The sequence below is a fragment of the Arachis hypogaea genome, chromosome 13 (assembly GCF_003086295.3).
Source record: "Arachis hypogaea cultivar Tifrunner chromosome 13, arahy.Tifrunner.gnm2.J5K5, whole genome shotgun sequence".
Lineage (NCBI taxonomy): Eukaryota > Viridiplantae > Streptophyta > Magnoliopsida > Fabales > Fabaceae > Arachis > Arachis hypogaea.
Genome location: NC_092048.1, coordinates 77,351,866 through 77,364,327, shown reverse-complemented (window position 1 = coordinate 77,364,327; position 12,462 = coordinate 77,351,866). Strand labels below are relative to the sequence as shown.

The following is a 12,462-nucleotide window of genomic DNA, read 5'->3' as shown; positions in this document are numbered from 1 at the left end:
TGTAAGCTCAGTGAAACAAAGTCCTCAATCACGTAAGTGTATGCATACATCAAATAGTGGAAATATAGAATTAAGCAAGACAAAGATCACAATTTTAGAGAGAAAAATACACACTAAAACAGAATTTTCATTGATAAAATGCAACCAATCAAATAGGCTCAAAATCTCAGAGGTTTTGTGTGTTCGAGCTCTAAACCATGTTCCAAAATAATATTTCTTCAAACAAGTTTAACATTAAATTTTATTCAAATTAGTGAAATGCTCTAAAAGGTTTCTTGAAAAAGAAAATATTACTTCAACCAAGTAGTGACTAAATGCATAAAATCAAACAAACATGCAATCAAATATGCAAATACAACAATGAACAAACAAAGAAAATAGAGTATTGGTGTTGAAAAGAAGGTAACTAACCCCTGGAAGTCGGTATCGACCTCCCCACACTTAAAGATTGCACCGTCCTCGATGCATGCTGAGATGTACAAGTGGACGGGTTGCTACAACTGATGCTTGTAGATAGAGGCTCCTTAGCTGGAGGTCTCTTGGTTCCTCTCCGTGCCAGTGTCTTATCAGTGGCCTTCTCTTTTCCTTTCTTGGTACCCATGCCTAAGGAAGAGGAAAAAGGAAGAGTGTGAAATATAGAAAACTAAGACTGGAAGGGAGGAAATTCCAAGTGATAAGGAATGCCAAAGGAAAGATGATAGCTCAACTACAGGGTAGCTACAACATGTAGGAAAGACAACAATAAAGATTAAAAAAGGTAATTCAAAATAATTAGATGTAAGAGGGTAAAAAAAAACATGCAAATAATAGGCATGAGAAGCATAGCTCAAGCATCAAGTAATAAATGTGCCAAATTAAAGAGCATGTGTAATGATGACAATTGTGAATGATAATCCCAAATACATTGGATGTGCAAGTTAAAATAGGGATGAAAATAATGTAATCCAAATGTATATAAGAGACATAAATAAATGTCAATTGTCAAATCTCTCCTCAGAATAGCCACGTGCTCAAATAAAATAAGGTACTATCCAAATAAAACTCCAACACCAACATAAAAATGCTGAAAAAGAATAGAAAAAGAAACCAAAAGGAAAGAACAAATAAATGCATTAAATTAAAGGGACAGAAGAGTAGAGGGGCAGAAGAAGAGAAAGAAAGAAGAAAGAAGAAGAAAGAAATTAGGATTCGGGGAAGAAAAGATAAGATATTTTGGCTGATCTGGATATTGTGTGCACCGCATGCGACGGGGACGCGTGGGTTACGCGTTCGCACGGATAGCGCTTCTATGAAGTGACGCGGACGCGTGGGTCACGCGTTCGCGTGGAGTGATTTGTGCCAGTAGCGCGAGGGCAACCTCGCGGTCGCGCAACTCTCTGTTTTAAATGCATTTTGCCAAAAATCTGGGTGACGCGGTAGCGTGGTTGACACGATCGCGTGAATGGCCATACTTTGAAAAATGACTCGGACGCGTGGGGCACACGTTCGCGTGGTAAGGCTTGTGCTTCTAGCACCGTTCCAGCCCCATTCTAGCCTAACTTGCTGCCAAACACCCGTTTACGTCGATTTTACAGGGCCACGCGTTCGCATGGGTGACGTGGATGTGTGGGAGGCATTTTTTTCCACATGACGCGGTCGTGTGGATCAATTTGTGCCAAAGGCACGCCTCCAGCCACGCTTTCGCATGACTCTCTGTTCAATCTTGTGTTCTTCCCAACGCACTGGTGACGCGGATGCGTCGGCGACGCTGTCGCGTCGCGTGCAATTTTTTTTTTAAATAATGTTGTATGCAGAATGCAATGCTAATGTGAAAGTTATGCAAAACTCCAGGTTCAATACAATAAAATAAAATAAAACTCGAAAATAAATAAAACTAAATAAAAATGAAAAAAGGAACGATCATACCATGGTGGGTTGTCTCCCACCTAGCACTTTTAGTTAAAGTCCTTAAGTTGGACATGTGCTGAGCTTCTTGTCAAGGCGGCTTGTGCTTGCTCGTCTTGAAATTTTCACCAATGCTTGGACTTCCAATAAGCTCTATTGATACTAAGTAAATTCCTCAAGCTTTGATGGGGTTCTTCACAAGCTTTGAGCTCCCAAAGTTGATCCTCATATATTCCTGGATGCCAAATCTTGTTTCTACACCCGTCTTCAAGTTGATTATTGGTACGCGGAATCGTGATTACACTTTAATTATGTAAAGTTCATTGCTCTTTCTTTCCCTGGAAATGGCGCCAAAAACATGATGCCAAAACCACGGTTCACAACTCCGTGTAACTGACCAGCAAGTGCACTGGGTCGTCCAAGTAATACCTTACGTGAGTAAGGGTCGAATCCCACGGAGATTGTTGGTATGGAGCAAGCTATGGTCACCTTGTAAATCTCAGTTAAGTTGACTCATATGGGTTATAATATATTATGTAAATAAAACATAAAGTAAGGATAGAAATACTTATGTAATTCATTGGTGAGAATTTCAGATAAGCGAATGGAGATGCTTTCGTTCCTCTGAACCTCTGCTTTCCTGCTATCTTCATCCAATCAGTCTTACTCCTTTCCATGGCTGGCTTTATGTGATACATCACCACTGTCAATGGCTACTTTCGGTCATCTCTCGGGAAAATGATCCAATGCCCTGTCACGGCACGGCTAATCGTCTGGAGGCATCACCCTTGTCAATGGCTTCATCTTATCCTCTCAGTGAAAATGGTCAACGCACCCTGTCACGGCACGACTATTCATCTGTCGGTTCTCGATCATGCTGGAATAGGATTTACTATCCTTTTGCGTCTGTCACTAACGCCCTGCAATCGCGAGTTTGGAGCTCGTCACAGTCATTCATTCATTGAATCCAACTCGGAATACCACAGACAAGGTTTAGACTTTCCGGATTCTCTTGAATGTCGCCATCATTCTAGCTTACGCCATGAAGATTCTGATTAAGAGATCTAAGAGATACTCATTCAGTCGAAGGTAGAACGGAAGTGGTTGTCAGGCACGCGTTCATAGGGAATGATGATGATTGTCACGTTCATCACATTCAGATTGAAGTACGAATGAATATCTTAGAAGCGAAATAAGATGAATTGAATAGAAAACAGTAGTACTTTGCATTAATCTTTGAGGAACAGCAGAGATCCACACCTTAATCTATGGAGTGTAGAAACTCTACCATGAAAATACATAAGTGAAAGGTCCAGGCATGGCCGAGATGGCCAGCCCCCAAAACGTGATCAAAGGATCATAAGGTAATCCAAAGATGGTCAAAAAGACGTCTAATACAATAGTGAAAGGTCCTATTTATAATAAACTAGCTACTAGGGTTTACAGAAGTAAGTAATTGATGCATAAATCAACTTCCGGGGCCCACTTGGTGTGTGCTTGGGCTGAGCTTGAGTGTTGCACGTGTAGAGGTCCTTCTTGGAGTTGAACGCCAGCTTTTGTGCCAGTTTGGGCGTTCAACTCTGGTTTTGGCTCCTTTTCTGGCGCTGGACGCCAAATTTGGGCAGAAAGCTGGCGTTGAACACCAGTTGACGTCCTTTATTCTTGGCCAAAGTATGAACTATTATATATTGCTGGAAAGCCCTGGATGTCTACTTTCCAATGCAATTGGAAGCGCGCCATTTTGAGTTCTGTAGCTCCAAAAAATCACTTTGAGTGCAGGGAGGTCAGAATCCAACAGCATCAGCAGTCCTTCTTCAACCTCTGAATCTGATTTCTGCTCAAGTCCCTCAATTTCAATCAGAAAATACCTGAAATCACAGAAAAATACACAATCTCATAGTAAAGTCCAGAAATGTGAATTTAACATAAAAACTAATGAAAACATCCCTAAAAGTAACTAGATCCTACTAAAAACATACTAAAAACAATGTCAAAAAGCGTATAAATTATTCGCTCATCACAACACCAAACGTAAATTGTTACTTGTCCCCAAGCAATTGAAAATCAAATAGGATAAAAAGAAGAGAATATACTATAAATTCCAAACTATCAATGAAACATAGCTTCAATCAAATGAGCGGGACTTATAGCTTTTTGCCTCTTGAATAGTTTTGGCATCTCACTTTATCCATTGAGGTTCAGAATGATTGGCATCTATAGGAACTCAGAGTTCAGATAGTGTTATTGATTCTCCTAGTTCAGTATGATGATTCTTGAACACAGCTATTTCATGAGTCTTGGCCGTGGCCCTAAGCACTTTGTTTTCCAGTATTACCACCGGATACATAAATGCCACAGACACATAATTGGGTGAACCTTTTCAGATTGTGACTCAGCTTTGCTAAAGTCCCCAATTAGAGGTGTCCAGGGTTTTTAAGCACACTCTTTTTTTGCTTTGGACCTTGACTTTAACCGCTCAGTCTCAAGTTTTCACTTGACACCTACACGCCACAAGCACATGGTTAGGGACAGCTTGGTTTAGCCACTTAGACCAGGATTTTATTCCTTTAGGCCCTCCTATCCACTGATGCTCAAAGCCTTGGGATCCTTTTTATTTGCCCTTGCCTTTTGGTTTTAAGGGTTATTGGCTTTTTGCTCTTGCCTCTTGGTTTTAAGAGCTTTGGCTTTTTCTGCTTGCTTTTTCTTTTTTTTATATTTTTTTTTGCCTATTTTTTTTTTCTGCAAGCTTTGTTCTTTGCTGCTTTTTCTTGCTTCAAGAATCATTTTTATGATTTTTCAGATTATCAAATAACATGTCTCCTAGTCATCATTCTTTCAAGAGCCAACATATTTAACATTCTCAAACAACAACTTCAAAAGACATATGCACTGTTCAAGCATACATTCAGAAAACAAGAAGCATTGTCACCACATCAATATAGTTAAGCTAAGTTCAAGGATAAATTCGAAACTCATGTACTTCTTGTTCTTTTGAATTAAGACATTTTTCATTTAAGAGAGGTGATGGATTCATAGGACATTCATAACTTTAAGACAAAGTTACTAACTACTAATGATCATGTAATGAAGACACAAACATAGATAAGCATAGAAAACGAAAAACAGAAGAAATAAGAACAAGGAATGAATCCACCTTAGTGATGGTGGCGTTTCCTTCTTGAGGAACCAATGATGTCCTTGAGCTCTTCTATGTCTCTTCCTTGTCTTTGTTGCTCCTCCCTCATTGCTTTTTGATCTTCTCTGATTTCATGGAGCATGATGGAGTGCTCTTGATGTTCCACCCTTAGTTGTCCCATATTGGAACTCAATTCTCCTAGAGAGGTGTTAATTTGCTCCCAATAGTTTTGTGGAGGAAAGTGCATTTGAGGCATCTCCGGGATCTCATGGTGATGAGCTTCATACGCCTCTTGAGCTCCATGAGTGGGCTCTCTTGCTTGCTCCATCTTTTTCTTAGTGATGTGCTTGTCCTCTTGATGAGGATATCTCCCTCTATGTCAATCCCAGCTGAATTGCATAGGTGGCAAATGAGGTGAGGAAAGGCTAACCTTGCCATGGTGGAGGACTTGTCAGCCACCTTGTAGAGTTCTTGAGGTATAATCTCATGAACTTCCACCTCTTCTCCAATCATGATGCTATGGATCATGATGGCCCGGTCTATAGTAACTTCAGACCGGTTGCTAGTGGGAATGATTGAGCATTGAATGAACTCCAACCACCCTCTTGCTACAGGCTTGAGGTCCAATCTTCTTAGTTGAACCGGCTTGCCTTTAGAGTCAATCTTCCATTGAGCTCCTTCTACACATCTGTCCATAAGGACTTGGTCCAACCTTTGATTAAAGTTGACCCTTCTAGTGTAGGGGCGTTCATCTCCTTGCATCATGGGCAAGTTAAACGCCAACCTCACATTCTCCGGACTAAAATCTAAGTATTTCCCCCGAACCATTGTAACATAGTTCTTTGGATCCGGGTTCTTACTTTGATCATGGTTCTTGGTGATCCATGCATTGGCATAGAACTCTTGAACCATTAGGATGCCGACTTGTTGGATGGGATTTGTTAGAACTTCCCAACCTCTTCTTTGAATTTCATGTCGGATCTCCGGATACTCATTTCTTTTGAGTTTGAAAGGGACCTCGGGGATCACCTTCTTCTTGGCCACAACATCATAGAAGTGGTCTTGATGGGCTTTGCAGATGAACCTTTCCTTCTCCCATGACTCGGATGTGGAAGCTTTTGTCTTCCCTTTCCCCTTTCTAGAGGATTCTCCGGTCTTAGGTGCCATCAATGGTAATGGAAAAAAAAAGCTTATGCTTTTACCACACCAAACTTAGAATTTTGCTCGCCCTCGAGCAATAAAAGAAAGAATAGATGAAGAAGAAGAAGAAATGGAGGAGAGGGAGAGTGGGGAGTGTTTCAGCCAAGAAGGGTGTAGAGGGGTGTGTTGTGTGAATTTGATGAAGAATGGAGGGCTTTATATAGGGGAGGGAGGGGGGAAAGGTTTCGGCCATATGGGTGGGTTTGGGTGGGAAATTGGTTTTGAATTTTTGAAGGTAGGTGGAGTTTATGAGGTAGGTTTATGGGGAAGAGTGGATGGATGTGAGTGGTGAAGAAGTGATGGGGAAGAGAGTTTGAGGTGATTGGTGAAGGGTTTTTTGAGGAAGAGTGTTTATGGGGTTGTGTGAAAGAAAGTGGTGAGAAAAAGTGAGTGGAGGTAGGTGGGGATCCTGTGGGGTCCACAGATCCTGAGGTGTTCAAGGATTTACATCCCTGCACCCATTAGGCATGTAAAAATGCCTTTGCACACAACTCTGGGCGTTCAGCGCCAGGTTGGTGGCCATTTTGGGCGTTCAACGCCCATTTGTGTGTCATTTCTGGCGTTTGAACGCCAGAACCATGCCTGTTCTGGCGTTCAGCGCCCAGAAGCTGCCCATTTTAGGCGTTCAGCGCCAGAACCATGCTCTGTTCTAGCGCTGAACGCCAGACAGATGCTCCTCCAGGGTGTGATTTTTCTTCTGCTGTTTTTGATTCCGTTTTCAAATTTTTATATTTATTTTGTGACTCCACATGATCATGAACCTACAAAGACATATAACTAAGAAAAATATAGTTAGATAAATAAAAATTGGGTTGCCTCCCAACAAGCGCTTCTTTAATGTCAATAGCTTGACAGTGGGCTCTCATGGAGCCTCACAGATGTGCAGAGCTTTGTTGAGACTCTCCAACACCAAACTTAGAGTTTGGATATGGGAGTTCAACACCAAACTTAGAGTTTGGTTGTGGCCTCCCAACACCAAACTTAGAGTTTGACTGTGGGGGCTTGGGTTGACTCTGCTTTGAGAGAAGCTTTTCATGCTTCCTCTCCATGGTTGCAGAGGGAGATCCTTGAGTTTTAAACACAAGGGAGTCCTCATTCCATTGAAGGACTAGTTCACCTCTATCAATATCAATCACAGCTCTTGCTGTGGCCAGGAGAGGTCTTCCTAGGATGATGGATTCATCCTCTTCCTTTCCAGTATCCAGGACTATGAAATCAGCAGGGATGTAAAGGCCTTCAACCTTTACTAACACGTCCTCTACTTGTCCATATGCCTATTTTCTTGAATTGTCTGCCATCTCTAATGAGATTTTAGCAGCTTGTACCCCATAGATTCCCAGTTTCTCTATTACAGAGAGGGGCATGAGGTTTATTCCTGAACCAAGGTCACATAGAGCCTTAAAGATCATGGTGCCTATGGTACAGGGTATTATGAACTTTCCAGGATCCTGTCTCTTCTGAGGCAATGTCAGTTGATCCAGATCACTTAGTTCATTGATGAACAAGGGAGGTTCAACTTCCCAAGTATCAATGCCAAATAATTTGGCATTCAGCTTCATGATTGCACCAAGAAACTTGGCAGTTTGCTCTTCAGTAACATCCTCATTCTCTTCAGAAGAGGAATACTCATCAGAGCTCATGAAGGGCATAAGGAGGTTCAATGGAATCTCTATGGTCTCTAGACGAGCCTCAGAGTCCTTTTGTTCCTCAGAGGGAAGCTCCTTATTGATCACTGGACGTCCCAGAAGGTCTTCCTCCTTGGGATTCACGTCCTCCACTCCCCTTGTAGGTTCGGCCATGGTTCTTATGTCAATGGCCTTGCACTCTCCTTTTGGGTTCTCTTCTGTATTGCTTGGGAGAGTACTGGGAGGGATTTCAGTGATCCTTTTACTTAGCTGGCCCACTTGTGCTTCCAAATTTCTAATGGAAGATCTTGTTTCATTCATGAAACTTACAGTAGCCTTAGACAGATCAGAGACTAAGTTTGCCAAATTAGAAGTATTTTGTTCAGAGTTCTCTGTCTGTTGCTGAGTGGATGATGGAAAAGGTTTATTATTGCTAAACCTGTTTCTTCCACCATTATTAAAGCCTTGTTGAGGCTTTTGATCCTTCCATGAGAAATTTGGATGATTTCTCCATGATGAGTTATAGGTGTTTCCATAAGATTCACCTAAATAATTTACCTCTGCTATTGTAGGGTTTTCAGGATCATAAGCTTCTTCTTCAGAAGATGCCTCTTGAGTACTGTTGGATGCAGCTTGCATTCCATGCAGACTCTGAGAGATCATATTGACTTGCTGAGTCAATATTTTATTCTGAGTCAATATGGCATTCAGAGTATCAACTTCAAGAACTCCCTTCTTCATAGGCGTCCCATTACTCACGGGATTCCTCTCAGAAGTGTACATGAACTGGTTATTAGCAACCATGTCAATGAGTTCTTGAGCTTCTGCAGGCGTTTTCTTTAGGTGAATGGATCCACCTGCAGAAGTGTCCAGTGACATCTTTGATAGCTCAGATAAACCATCATAGAATATATCCAGGATGGTCCATTCTGAAAGCATGTCAGAAGGACACTTTTTGGTCAACTGTTTGTATCTTTCCCAAGCTTCATAGAGGGATTCACCTTCTTTCTGTCTGAAGGTTTGAACATCAGCTCTAAGCTTGCTCAGCTTTTGAGGAGGAAAGTACTTGGCTAAGAAAGTCGTGACCAGCTTATCCCAAGAGTTCAGGCTGTCTTTGGGTTGAGAATCCAACCATAATCTAGCTATGTCTCTTACAGCAAAAGGGAAAAGCATGAGCCTGTAGACTTTAGGATCTACTCCATTAGTCTTAACAGTATCACATATCTGCAAGAATTCAGTTAAGAACTGAAAAGGATCTTCAGATGGAAGTCCATGAAACTTGCAGTTCTGCTGCATCAGAGAAACTAATTGAGGTTTCAGCTCAAAATTGTTTGCTCCAATGGCAGGAATGGAGATGCTTCTTCCATGTAAATTGGAATTAGGTGCAGTAAAGTCACCAAGCATCTTCCTTACATTATTATTATTTTCGGCTGCCATCTCCTCTTCCTGTTCGAAAATTTCTGAAAGGTTATCTCTGGATTGTTGTAATTTAGCTTCTCTTAATTTTCTCTTCAGAGTCCTTTCAGGTTCTGGATCTGCTTCAACAAGAATATTCTTGTCCTTGCTCCTGCTCATATGACAAAGAAGAGGGCACAGAAAAAATAATAATATGGATCCTTTATACCACAGTATAGGGATCCCTGTGTGAGTAGAAGAAGAGGGGGAGACAAAGAATGTAATATAATGGAAGAAACACAACTGTGAGGAGGGTTGAGATGTGAGATGAGATGTTAGTAGATGAATAAATAAATAGAATAAGATGGGAGAGGGAAAATTTTCGAAAATAATTTTTGAAAAAGGGTTAGTGATTTTCGAAAATGGTTTTTGAAAAATGTTAGTATTTTTCGAAAATTTTTAAAATCAAAAATAAAAATAAGAATAATTAGTTAATTAAAAAGAAATTTTTGAAAAAAAGGGAAGATATTTTCGAAAATTAGAGAGAGAGAGTTAGTTAGGTAGTTTTGAAAAAGTTAAGAAACAAACAAAAAGTTAGTTAGTTAGTTGGAACAAATTTTGAAAAGATAAGAAGTTAGGAAGTTAGAAAAGATATTTTGAAATTAGTTTTGAAAAAGATTTGATTTTTAAAATCACAATTAATGACTTGATTCACAAGAAATCACAAGATATGATTCTAGAACTTAAAGTTTGAATCTTTCTTAACAAGCAAGTAACAAACTTGAAATTTTTGAATCAAAACATTAATTGATTATTTTATTTTCAAAAATTTGATATAAAAATAAGAAAAAGATTTTTGAAAAATATTTTTGAAATTTTCGAAAATAACTAAGAATTTTGAAAAAGATTTGATTTTTGAAAAAGATTTTGAAAAAGATAAGATTTTCAAATTGAAAATTTGATTTGACTCATAAGAAACAACTTGATTTTAAAAATTTTTGAAAAAGTCAACTCAAATTTTCGAATTTGATGAGAGAAAAAGGGAAAGATATTTTTTTGTTTTTTGAATTTTTATGATGAGAGAGAAAAACAGGAAAAATGATGCAATGCATGAAAGTTATGGATCAAAACAATGAATGCATGCAAGAATGCTATGAATGTCAAGATGAACACCAAGAACACTTTGAATGTCATGATGAACATCATAGACACAATTTTGAAAAATTTTTAATGCAAAGAAAACATGCAAGACACCAAACTTAGAATTCTTTAATGCTTACGCACTAAGAATTCAAGAATGCATATGAAAAACACCATACAACACAAAACAAAAAATCATCAAAATCAAACAAGAAGACTTACCAAGAACAACTTGAAGATCATGAAGAACACTATGAATGCATGAAATTTTCGAAAAATGCAAGATGCACATGCAAATGACACCAAACTTATAACATGACTCATGACTCAAACAAGAAACACAAAAAATGTTTTTGACTTTTATGATTTTCTAAAAACTTTTTTTTTCTGGATTCTTTCGAAAATTATATGAAAAAGAAAAAATAAGGATTCCAAAATTTTTAACATGAATTCCAGGAATCTTGCTTTCTTAGTCTAAAACTTCAGTCCAGGAATTAGACATGGCTCACTAGCCAGCCAAGCTTTCAATAAAAGCTCCGGTCCAAAACACTAGACATGGCCAATGGCCAGCCAAGCTTCAGCAGGTGAATCAGGAACAGCAGCAGGTGGATTAGCAACAACTAGCTTGTTCTTGATAACAAATTGCTGCCTCAGTCCAAATAAATTTAGACATGGCTTTACAGCCAGCCAGGCTTCACATGCTTCATGAAACACTAGAATTCATTCTTAAAAATTTTGAATAAAATTTTTGAAAACATTTTTATATTATATTTTTTTTCGAAAACAAAGGAGAAAATTTTGAAAGATTTTTTGAAAAATTTTTGAAGACAAAATAAAAAGAAAATTACCTAATCTGAGCAACAGGATGAACCATCAGTTGTCCATACTTGAACAATCCCCGGCAACGGCGCCAAAAACTTGGTACGCGGAATCGTGATTACACTTTAATTATGTAAAGTTCATTGCTCTTTCTTTCCCTGGAAATGGCGCCAAAAACATGATGCCAAAACCACGGTTCACAACTCCGTGTAACCGACCAACAAGTGCACTGGGTCGTCCAAGTAATACCTTACGTGAGTAAGGGTCGAATCCCACAGAGATTGTTGGTATGGAGCAAGCTATGGTCACCTTGTAAATCTCAGTTAAGTTGACTTATATGGGCTACAATATATTATGTAAATAAAACATAAAGTAAGGATAGAAATACTTATGTAATTCATTGGTGAGAATTTCAAATAAGCGAATGGAGATGCTTTCGTTCTTCTGAACCTCTGCTTTCCTGCTATCTTCATCCAATCAGTCTTACTCCTTTCCATGGCTGGCTTTATGTGATACATCACCACTGTCAATGGCTACTTTCGGTCATCTCTCGAGAAAATGATCCAATGCCTTGTCACGGCACGGCTAATCGTCTGGAGGCATCACCCTTGTCAATGGCTTCATCTTATCCTCTCAGTGAAAATGGTCAACGCACCCTGTCACGGCACGGCTATTCATCTGTCGGTTCTCGATCATGCTGGAATAGGATTTACTATCCTTTTGCGTCTGTCACTAACGCCCTACAATCGTGAGTTTGGAGCTCGTCACAGTCATTCATTCATTGAATCCTACTCGGAATACCACAGACAAGGTTTAGACTTTCCGGATTCTCTTGAATGTCTCCATCATTCTAGCTTACGCCACGAAGATTCTGATTAAGAGATCTAAGAGATACTCATTCAGTCGAAGGTAGAACGGAAGTGGTTGTCAGGCACGCGTTCATAGGGAATGATGATGATTGTCACGTTCATCACATTCAGATTGAAGTACGAATGAATATCTTAGAAGCGAAATAAGATGAATTGAATAGAAAACAGTAGTACTTTGCATTAATCTTTGAGGAACAGCAGAGCTCCACACCTTAATCTATGGAGTGTAGAAACTCTACCGTGAAAATACATAAGTGAAAGGTCCAGGCATGGCCGAGATGGCCAGCCCCCAAAACGTGATCAAAGGATCATAAGGTAATCCAAAGATGGTCAAAAAGACGTCTAATACAATAGTGAAAGGTCCTATTTATAATAAACTAGCTAATAGGGTTTA

At 39.5% G+C, this 12,462-nt stretch overlaps 1 non-coding gene across 1 annotated transcript; it reads left to right on the top strand.

Moving 5' to 3' along the window:
* The first annotated feature begins 8,778 nt into the window (after positions 1–8,778).
* LOC112738828 (small nucleolar RNA R71) lies at positions 8,779–8,886 on the top strand. The gene has a single exon (XR_003169783.1). It is a non-coding gene; the product is annotated as a small nucleolar RNA R71 (small nucleolar RNA).
* Positions 8,887–12,462: the final 3,576 nt, after the last annotated feature.